The sequence below is a fragment of the Lactuca serriola genome, chromosome 5 (genome assembly GCF_051521515.1).
Source record: "Lactuca serriola cultivar US96UC23 chromosome 5, Lser_US96UC23_V15, whole genome shotgun sequence".
Taxonomy (NCBI): domain Eukaryota; kingdom Viridiplantae; phylum Streptophyta; class Magnoliopsida; order Asterales; family Asteraceae; genus Lactuca; species Lactuca serriola.
This window is the reverse complement of record NC_136412.1, coordinates 215,101,391-215,113,388: the sequence shown is the minus strand read 5'-3', so window position 1 is coordinate 215,113,388 and position 11,998 is coordinate 215,101,391.

Genomic DNA, 11,998 nt, shown 5'->3' with positions numbered 1-11,998 from the left:
ACCTTGCTTGCTTGTTTGTTAGATCCCTTCTTGGGAAGGATTTCGGGCTTTTTAAGCCATATGAGATAGCCAACCATGATTCCAAACATGTTTGGGGGTCAACACTTCGGATCTAGCACTTGGGGAGAGTCACAAGGCAGATTTGGGTTGATTTTGCACCCAAGGAAGGCCCCATGCAACAAAAGAGCCATTTTAGAGCCTTTTTGGCTCAAAAGTCCCATGCATGCACGTAAAGTTCGCAACTGTATGTGCTAGATCGAGCTTAGGGGATTGGATCTATCATTTGGACAAGTGTTGTACATCAGAAATCGAGGATTTAGGGTGTGGACGTTATCGACTCGGCGAGTCCGTTCTTGGGACTCGACGAGTCCAAGGCTTTGGGTCCCATATCTGTTGAGGGTCAAAGGACTCAGTTGGGTGTTAGAAGGGTTGTAGCAGGACAGAAAGAGTGACCCAACGCATTGGACTTAGTTTTAGACCTGGAGTTCATGGGACTTGACGAGTGCTAGAACAGACTCGGCGAGTCCAAGGCAATCTTCTTATGTTTAAAGATGAACTCGACGAGTTGTTCATACAACTCGGTGAGTCAAGGTCAGGACGTGTTTATCAGATGAAGGTGAACTCGGTGAGTGTTCATACGACTCGGCGAGTCGGATGAAGGTTCATTGATGTTCGTAAAGGAGGGGAACTCGTCGATTCGTTGCCAAACTTGACGAGTCGAGTCGCGGATAAGGACGAGTAAAGAAAAGGGACTCGACAAGTTGACGACCCAACTCGGCGATTCGGGTCAGCTGGAAGTTGACCTTGACTTGGACTTGGTTGGGGGGTAAAATAGTCATTTTACCCTAAGAGTAGATATCAGTTTCTGACTGAGTGTTGTGTGGGCATTGTAGCCGGAGGATTTCCGGAGCAGCAACAGACAGAGGTTTCCCGTACAGATTATCAGCAGCTACTCGTACGAGGTGAGTTACCTTCCAGTAGGGGTGGGTCTAAGGCCACAATGTCGGCCCACCAAAGAGGGGTATTTAGAAGATGATTGTCTTTGTGATAATTATCTTGGTCTGGTTATGTGCTTTGGTCATGAGTTTTATATGTATGATATGTTATGCGTATAATAGGGATTAGTTTCCTTGACACCGGTCCTTAGGACCGAAGGGTAGGTCAGTACCCGGATATGACTGACTGTATGTTTATATCTTGTTGTTGTATGCTAGTGGTAGGGGTTGGAATAGTCCCCAGTTACCGGTTGAAAGATACCGATGACAGTTACCGATTGTAAGATACCGATGATGATTACTGGTTGAGAGATACCGATGATGATTATCGGTTGAGAGATACCGATGATGATTACCGGTTGAGAGATACCAATGATGATTACCGGTTGAAAGATACCGATGATATTGTATGGTATGTGGTATGATGGGGGAACTCACTAAGCTTTGTGCTTACGATTTCGGTTTTGGTTTCAGGTACCTCTTCGTCTAAGGGGAAGGACCCGGCGGCGTAGCATCACATCACACACACACACGCATGATTCCGCATCGGACTTTCTAGGATTGTACTCTGATTTTCCTTATTTTGATGTCATGGTTTGGGACACAACATTATTATTTTGTAATGTGTTGCTTTATTGACAGTGTTATGGTATAATGTTTTAAAAATTATTAATTTAAAAATGAAATTTTTGGGCTGGAATTTTGGGAAGTTACATGTTTGATCCCTAGTCTAAACAATTTATAGTCATAAAACAGTTAATATTCAAGTCATTGTAATAAGATTGTTCATCTAAACCTCACATAACTGATCAATTGGCAATAAAAATCATAATTTTAACATGATAGGTAGTGCGGGGATCAAACATAATTAAAAATCAAACTAATAAAACCCGAATTATTGAACTTAATGCATAATCTTGAGGTTCATCTGCTACAAACGAAAGAAAAAGGGTTTAACACCCTAATTCAGTAAGTAAAAACATAAATAGAAACAATTGGAATCCTTTAGACCTTTGCTCCATATCAGCTTAATGGCCCTCCAACCGCATCCCAGACTCTCAAAATTGCAACTTAGGGGTTTATTTTCACAGAAACTGAATTAGGTTTGTAAATATGTCATTAGGGTTAATTTTTGGATTAATTTCTAGGTTTCAACGTCGCCATAATATGGGAAAAGACTTGCCAGGTAGTGGAAACTGGAATCCTTCACGTACATGAATATTTGACTCATCACGTTGTGGTAATGGCTTTTTCATGGCATGCGAGCCGTGAATTCGAATTCAGCACAAACATGAAAGCCATCCAAAATTTTGTCTATTTTTCAGAACATCCTGAGTCTCCTCAATCAAAATTATGTGTCAATAGGTATAACCAAAATATTGAAGAGAGGCCAGTCTATCCAACAACATCATTTTTGCAAGTTTTTAGCTCCGTTTTCCTCTTTTTTTTTTATCCCAACTCTGATTTTAACTGTAATTAAGCATTTAAAGCATATTAAGTATCATATTTCTTAAAATATAACATTTTTACTCAAATATATTAGAAAAATGGCCTAAAATAATAATGCCATATCAATGTCACATGCATATATAGATGCGACATGTCCATTCTGAATTCTCAATTCATTAAATAAAAATCTCCATCTTGAACTTGGAATTCACCATTGCTCCACCTCGCTCCATAAACCAAGAACTTTTTCTCACCACACACTACTTTGCCCCATAGAGACATAACTTATGTGAACATCAACCAGGTCCACACATAAATTTAACTTCTTTGTAACGTCCCATTTTCATAACCAAAATTTTCATTTTTAGTTAAGGTAAAATGTCATTTTCATATAAACCCAAGTTAAGAAAAGTCATTTGTTCAAAGTAGAATTATATGAAAATTGATAATGACATGATAAATGTTGAACTCTGGTGCAGTTGATAAGTATGTACAGTCACACATTTGCCTTCTCACGATCATCGACAATACTTTAAAAACATTTAATCCACAATTTTAACAGAAAGATTAGTGAGTTCCCCCACAACACACACGCACCAAAATATACATACAATAATACACATATCGGCCTTCAGTGTATGACTGGCTCGCTTCTTATGCCTACAACATACGACTAATGCGCACCTAGCCTACATGACATTGCTAACCTACCTGGGTATCTTCACCCACTGCACACAGCAGGACTGCCTCAACCCACCAAAAGATAATTTGATATATAGAAAAAAACAATCAATCCATAACATCAACACATGCAACTGTCTATACTAGTCTACTTGTCTAATAACTCACTACTTTATACATGGTCTCACATAGTACATTACACTACAATTGGTTGATCACCAGTTAATGCATATCTATATATAATCAGAGCTGAGATAGACATTTGAACAGGTGATACCAATCTAGAGCCAAAACCAAATGAGGATCAAACAAGATAGCCTAGATCAAGAGTTCTTAGGCAGGGCCGGTCCTGACGGTGGGCAACCCGGGCGACCGCCTAGGGCCCACGACTCTAAGGGGCCCAAAATTTCTCAAATATATAATATTTATACATACATAAAAAATAAATTTTGTGTATATGTCTTCTAAGGGCCCAATTACAAAATTAACATAACTTTAGCCCAATGAAATAACCTCTTTTTGTCTAGACTTTGGAACGCTTTTTGAAGTAACGTTAAGCAAACACTACCGTTTAGGGCGTCTTAATTACAAGAATCTTTATCAAGCCGGAACCAATAAATCTAATTGACACCTCGTGAATCCTAATTGTTGCCTCGTGAATCAACATCAGAATAATGATTCATAATCAGTTATGTCGTGTGACTTCTTCCCTTCTCGTAGTCTCTTACCAGCCTTCCGATTATAATCACTTATGTCGATTGAATGCAAAATTGCAAAGCACCCGACGAATGAGATAAAAACCATAAGGTTAGCTATATATTTTTTTGTTTGTTTTTTTCCTCTGATTCTTTTGTTTCTGATTCTGATTTGATTTCTTATTCACGCTCCTTATAGTTTTTATTTATTTATTTTTTGATTTTTTTTTGTGTATCTGTGTCTCAGATTGCTAGATTGCTGGAGACTAGACTATCAATTCTTTATAGATTCTACCTACTTTTCATATTTTTTTACTTAACAAGATAATTTCTTTGTAGATATCTGATTCAGAACTCAAAATTTTAAACCCAATCCTAATTTTTCTGATTTTTAGTGTTGTTTCTGATTTTATTTTGTATTCACATTCCCGATTCCTGGTCCTGGTATCTAATCAAATATTGAAAGCTTAAATTTTTTTTTCTCAGATTTCTTGAGACTTAACTTTATATCTTCTATCTACTTTTTAGATTTTTTTACTTAAGAAGGTAATATATTTATTGATATATGATTCAGAATTCAAAACTTTAAATCCAATTTTAAATTCAGATGTTTGATTGTTTGTATTTGATTTTATTTTGCAGTTGCACCTTGATTTAAATTAAATATGATATTAGGCTTCTACAACTTTAAGACAGAAATCATATATCAAAAATCAGATGTAATCATTTCCCATAAGTAGATAGTATTTACCTATTGACAATCTACAATGTTTTCCAAAAAACAATTATTTAGAAGCCAAAAAAGGAAGAAACAAAATATTTATGATGCCTTCAATCAAACTTATAAAGGATCTATACATAATTTTTTTAAACCATCGAGTTCATCTAGTTTGAATGAAAATGATACTAGTTTGAATGCAGAAAAACTAATTTGAATTAAAATGATAGTAATTTCTCTTTTAGGTAATGTTGTGGTTATATTTATGTTTATAATATTAATAGTGATTTTGTGGACTTTGTAACGACATGTTTATTTTTAAATTAAATTAAATTTTATTTATTATTCTGGGGGCCCATTTTTTCTTTTTGCCCTGGGCCCACAATACATTTGGACCAGCCCTGTTCTTAGGCTAACCTACATGACTACATAGAACCCCTAGGGCAATCAACTAGATGATCCCCGAGCTACTGATACTCTAACCAACGTATCAATACCCCTTATATCCTACCATGCAAGTATATACATCATAACACATAGTATAGTGAGGAAAATCACCTGAATCTAAGACCCAAAGAAGTAAAATAACAACCATAATTCCTCGCACCAATCGAACCCGTGAACTGGATAATCATTGTATGAAGATCAAACCTTAACCAACAATACTAATCCTTCAAATTTGAACCAAGGTTAAACTGGTCAAAAGTCAAAGTTCCATGGTTAATACAAGTCCATCGTCAACAAAACAACAACCACCATGTTGTGGCATGGTCTTAGCCAGGTCACGGCCAAGTCAGAACACAACAATCGAGAAGCTAAGCACCACCACATTGTGGTAAACCGTTGGCCAATCTTGGTTTCTAGCATAATGCCATATTATTCATTAATTACTTAATCTTTACAGATCTAAACCCATAACATTATATCTAGTCCTTTTAAATGACTTAATGGATAAGCTTTCGAACTTTATTCATTAGGACTTCATCACAAAGCTAGATCTACAACCCTAAGTCCATTAAGTCCTTAATGTGACCAAAACCTGTGCATAGCTAAAAGGTGACTCCAAACATGACTCTTTTATCACTCATCGGAAGCCTGTTGATCATAAAAGAGCCATAACAATCTCTAAAGTTCCTCAAACTCCACGAACATCCATGTAAGGGACCAAAACCACCAAAAAGTGAGCTTAAACTTCTATCTATAAGAAGAAATGTGAAGGTATAAACTTTATACCTCAAATAGCTCAAAAGTATTAAGAAGATGTTGGATTTAAGCTTACTCCTTGCTTTCTTGCACCAATGTGGACTCCATTTTTCCTCAAGCTTCACCAAAGTCTAAAAAACAAGCCCAAAATCAAGCAAACAAACTCTCAATCATGCATGGAGGATATGGTTTTGTGTAGGAGGGTTAGGGCTTAAGAGGATGCCCTGATCAATGAGTTTAAGCCTTTAAAGATGGAAGAAACCGTAAATTTCATGGTCTTGGACATAAATATTCACCACATGATGGCACACATCTTGCCAGGGTGTAGTGACAATGAAACACGTTTGGCATTAACCACGCACCATGGTGTGGCTACAGCTTGAGCACATTGTGGTGCTCTAGGGCTAACAATCCTAAAATCTGATTTAAGCCCAATTCCTTTCAAAGCCCAAGGTCTTCATACCAAGGCTAAGAACCTTATTCCTCATGGTCCGAACTTTGTCCTTTGCGACCTGTGACCTTTACTAGATCAATTCCCACCCGAGCCTTCAAGTTAAGGTTATCTTAAAACAAGATGTAACTTAACATTCTCTATGGGTAACAATTTTTTCAACATGTCCGTTGTACCAAGGTATTGATCTTCAAGATTGAGAACTTTTCTTCCTCCACTATGTCACAAATAAAATTCAACCATATCTCAATACACTTCGTCCTCTTGTGATAGAAGAATTTCTTTATGATATATAAAGCACTTTCATTGTCACAACCTAAGACTTGCTTCTCCACCTTCAACCCAAGACTCTTCACACTTATACAAAACTAGGTTTTGTCTATACAAAAAACCTATCAATATAGACATTTTATGATGGGTTTTTTCCATTTAGTGTGTAAGGAAAGGTCACAACATTAACGATTAGCTATGGTGTCATTAAAATATGGTTAGTACAACCCATGAAAACCCATTGTTATAGGTTAAACACGTCATTATACGGTATGGAGTTTTTAGACATGTATTGATCTTATTTTGGCAACCGTCATTAATAATACTATGGATAACTTTTATTAACATGTTTAATATTATATCATGACTATTGTGTACATTTCCTCACTCGCAAAAAATTAAATGGTGACCATAAAATAACTATAATCATGTGATATTTATTTTATTATGATTATTGATAGCTTTTAGTGGCATGTTTAATATTATATCGTAAGTATTTTGTACATATACTGACTCACGAGCAATTAAATGGCATACATAATGTAGCTATAAATATGTGTTATATCTTTTATTATGACTATTGATAACTTTTTGTAACATATTTAATAATATATTGAGTATTGTCTACATTTACTCACTCACAAGCAATTAAACCAAAGAAAAATATGATTTACAGTGACACTACTACATTTTTTATTATTCATATTCTAGATTATATTTATTTTTTTATTTAATTACACATATCGACAAGCTTTCATTATAATACGTAAAAGTGGATTTATACAATATACTATAATAGAAAACAATTTTTTACTAATAATATTTATAATTTTTCTACATAAAAAACTATATATAAATATATATATATATATATATATATATATATATATATATATATATATATATATATATATATATATATATATATATATATATATTACAAACCTAGTAAATTAAATTCCACTTTTTTTAGTAATTGTACTCTTTAGCATAGTTCTAATACAATAACTCCTGGGCTGTTTGTTATTTTGCTTCTTTCTATCGGGGTTTTGAATTTCATTATTAGCTTCAACTATATGTACGTTTGGATTCTTTAGCATAAGGAGTGTAGAAGTTAACCGGTTTTACTGGAACAACCACTCCAATTACAAACCGACAAATTGGATTGGATATCCAATTAAAATTCGATTGGATGGTGTGCGGAATTACAAAATCCAATTGGGTTAGATCGGTTATTTGATCATCTTGAATATCAAATGGATCACTGAATCGATCCGATCCAATTGGATACACAATTTTAATCCAATAAAAATCCAATATTATCATACAAATCCTATTAATGTTATTAATTATTCAATCAAAAATAAGTAGAAGACTACAAGTTAATGTTATTTTGTTAGATATTTATAGTAATTGTGTGCGGTTTTATTTTTAGTTATCGTATTTATATTTTAGTAGTCAATAAAAATATATTATAATTTGTTGGATAATGGATAAGAAATGTATTAAACGAATTATAATATCCATCCGATAAAATCAATCCAATCCAATATCCAACTGGATTGGTTCAATTCAGTTTTTTTATAAAATTAGATTGGGCCGGTTCAATTAAAATTCATTAGATTTGAACCGATGAACACCCCGAGTATAATAAAAACAAAAATTAAAATGTGTTAAACATGCATCAAAAAAATCATGCACAATGTATGTACCTAATTAATAGAATAGTTTAAAAATATAAAGTTTAATTAATTAATGAATATAAATATTAATGACTTAACCAACAAAACTACTTCATGATCAAGGGTTAGAATTTTTTTTTGCTCAAGCCATAAAACTGCCTAGAGCATCTTTTACAAACAACACGACTTTGTAATCTATGTTTGGTACACATGCGGCTGGCTTTATCCTTCATCAACATAAACTTTATAGCAATTAGTTGGCAGTGACTTTCCATGTATTTTTTAGTTTTCATTAGTATTACAGTGTAATACTGGACATAACCATTCATGACGACGTTCATGAGAGTACACTCTAATAGTGAACATTTTATTTTCTATATAGATATAGATGCCCATATTAATATATTATAAGTATAAAGTTTATATTAGCGTGTATATCTATGTAAACATGTCAAATATACATACTTTGTTCGATTGTTGCATTATCTTGGGTTGTGATGTTGATATCATGTTTTCTGTTGAATTTCTAACTTGTGGCTCCTCACACATAGATGTAAGATTTTATTCACCTATATCCAAACTTTCATGAAAATAGTGTACAATGGTAGTAAAAAATATTGGAAAAGAAAAGTATAAAACTTAGTATTATATTAACTTACATGATTTTCAAGCTCTTTCAGGGTGTTTGAGAAGTTGATGTACCCACACAATTATGGTTCTTTTTCTAGGATGACAAAATTCTATGAAATTATTAGCAGTTCCTTGTTAAAAAAATAATAAAAAATTCACATACTTACTTTGTCTGTAGGATACATTTTTTGGAGCTGGAGCTGGAGTATTAGCTATTGTAGACTCCAAGTGATTGCCCTCATAAAGAATCATACTCATCAAAAAATTAACTTTCGACTTTAGTTCTTATCAGTCACCAAAAAATCTAATGATCCCTCTAACCCTTCTTGATGCATTTTTTTTATACCAGAAGCAATCAAACAATGCATATATCTAATATACACTTGATTTGAAATACATAAAACTAATTTAATAACCAACCATCATCCTCTAAAATAATGTTATCACTTTCAACACCGGACCATGAAGCATCTTAACATGTTTCTTGGCCATCACTATAAATTTCATATTCGTTTCCATGGTTATTGAATTGCATTTCATCGTTGATAGAAGTCATTAGTAGAAATATGAGTTGGATATCAAAAAGTAACACGAGTTATGGAAACACAAATAATGACTTTATCACTTATATTAAGTGAATCTTTACAACTGGAGTATATTATGGAGGGAGATGAAATTTTAGGAATTTTGAATCCATTTTTTGCAGGATTCAGAGGGAATTAAAACTGATGATTGAATTTCATGTAAACATAAAACTTTCAGGCTACCGAAATAACATATGATTACTTATAATTAATATTTTCGTAGATATTATGTATTATAATAAGTTTGTATGGAATTAAAATATTATTAATTCTAATTAATATTTTTGTAGATTTTATATATTTATAATCTAAAGGGAGGGAATCAAAATATTATGGTGGAGGCAGTTGTGGTGGGTAGTGGTAGTGGTGAGTAGTGGTGGAGGTTGTTGTGTTGGTGGTGGTGGTTGTTGTGGTGTTGGTGGTGGTTGTTTTCGTGGTTGGTGGCAGTGACAATACACACATAGTGTCAATGATGGTGGTGGTGGTGGATGGTATCAATGGTAGTAGTAGCAGAACTGGCAGGTAACGAGTGGTAGTGGTGGTGGGTGGGTCATAGGTGATGACGATAGTGGTTGTGGTAGGTGTAGCAGTGATGGTTGAGGTGATACATAGTGGCGGTGGTTTCAATGTATGAGTGTACATGTGCGGGACATGGATATGGAATATGGGCCAAGAAACGACTCGTTTTCTAATTCTCTCAGCTAAGGGACCACGGTATCAGTATGTGGTTTTTTGTGGGTCATAAATATGGATCCTTGGGGGTATTGGATGTCACTCTACTGTATTGGGCCGAGACACGATTTGCTTTTCTATTGTTCTCGGTCTGAGCACCATGGAATTACTGTGCGGATGTTTGTAGGTTATGGATATAGATCCTTGGGGTATTAGTCATCACTATAGTGTCATGGGCATAGACACGACTTGCTTATGTTTCCAACCAGGTGACCATGGTATCAGTGCGCGACTGTTTGTCGGTCTTGGATATGGATCCTTGGGGGTATCAGGCTTCACTCAAGTGTCATGGACTAGGCACAACTTGTTTTTCTTATGTTGTCAACCAATAGGCCATGGCATCAATGTATATTTGTTTATGGATCATGGATATGGAACCATGGGTGTATCAGTCATTAACCTAGTGTCATGGGCCGAGTCACATCTAGTTTTTCTTATGTTATAAGCCAGGGGACCATGGTATCAATGAGCGACTGTTTGTTTGTCATGGATATACATCCTTAGGGGTATCAGTTATCATGTAACGTTCCAAAATTCAAGACTAAAAATTTTCTTTTAATAAAACATTACTTAAAGCAAAACCATCAATCCAAACATAATCAGAGTATTAATTTCCAAAACACAGGTTCATTATCAGAGTAAAACATTCCCAGGCTGTCTAATCTATGGTGTATGGCATGCGATCACCCCGAGCTCTTCCCTCCGCTACCGGAAGTACCTGAAACCAAAACTGAAAACCGTAAGCACGAAGCTTAGTGAGTTCCCCACTCTACCACATACCATACATAACCACATACTGCACATACTGGGCCACGCCCGCTATCCTGGGCCTCGCCCCCTACCTCGGGCCTCGCCCGATACAACGGCCCCGCCGCTCCAGGCCCCGCCTGGCTTCGAGCCCCGCTCGGATACAAATATGTTTCACTTAGGCATCGCCTGTAACAGGGCCTCGCCCACAAATAATAACACATAAACATATCACAACATATAAGCTAAAAACATACGAACTGATCCTGTCCTAAGGCCTCGCCTATCCTGGGCCTCGCCTTTGTCCTGCTACTGATGAGTCATGGAACCCCGTCCATGCTCCTATTGATTGTGAGATACGGCCCCAGCCCTCACTCACTCTTTTCCGTAACTCCGGCCTTGCCCCTGATCTGCTGCTAATGAGATGTGGAACACCATCCACACTCTGCTATTGGTGAGTTACGGGTCCCCCCACACACTCACCTCTCTACCAGGCACATACAAGTATCACACAGACAACAAGTATAAACTATCACATAAACCATTCCTTGGACACTCGCCCACTATCGCTGGACCTCGTCCTGAATATCATACTAGCATATTGTGCCTAGGGCTAACCCCCGGGTCTTCTACTCATAACTACATGGGCCGACATTGTGGCCTTAGACCCATTCACACAAAGGGAAACTCACCTGCACTGGTTGAACTTGCTGATGATCCCACTAGCCGCTGCCCGACAACTCTCTGAACTCCTGCTCCACTCGCTCCCTGAGCTACCAATATCAATGCAACACTGAGTCTAACTGATTCCCGAAAGACAACCAAGTCAACTCTGGTCAAAGTCAAAGTCCTGGTCAAAGTCAACCTTCCAGGTCAACCCTACTCGCCGAGTCCCCCTACTGACTTGCCGAGTTCATATGTTCAGAGTCCTTCCATTCGCGACTCGACTCGCCGAATCAGTCCATGACTCGCCGAGTCTACAGATTTCCGAGTCCTGACCTGTCCAGCTCACCGAGTCTCCACTCGACTCACTGATTCGAGTCTCAACTCGAAGGGTTTGGGGTTTCGCGATCTAACTCGCCGAGTCCAAGACAACCTTCAACAGACTCGCTGAGTTGTTCTTCCAACTCGCCGAGTTCCTGCCCAACTTTATCTGACTCG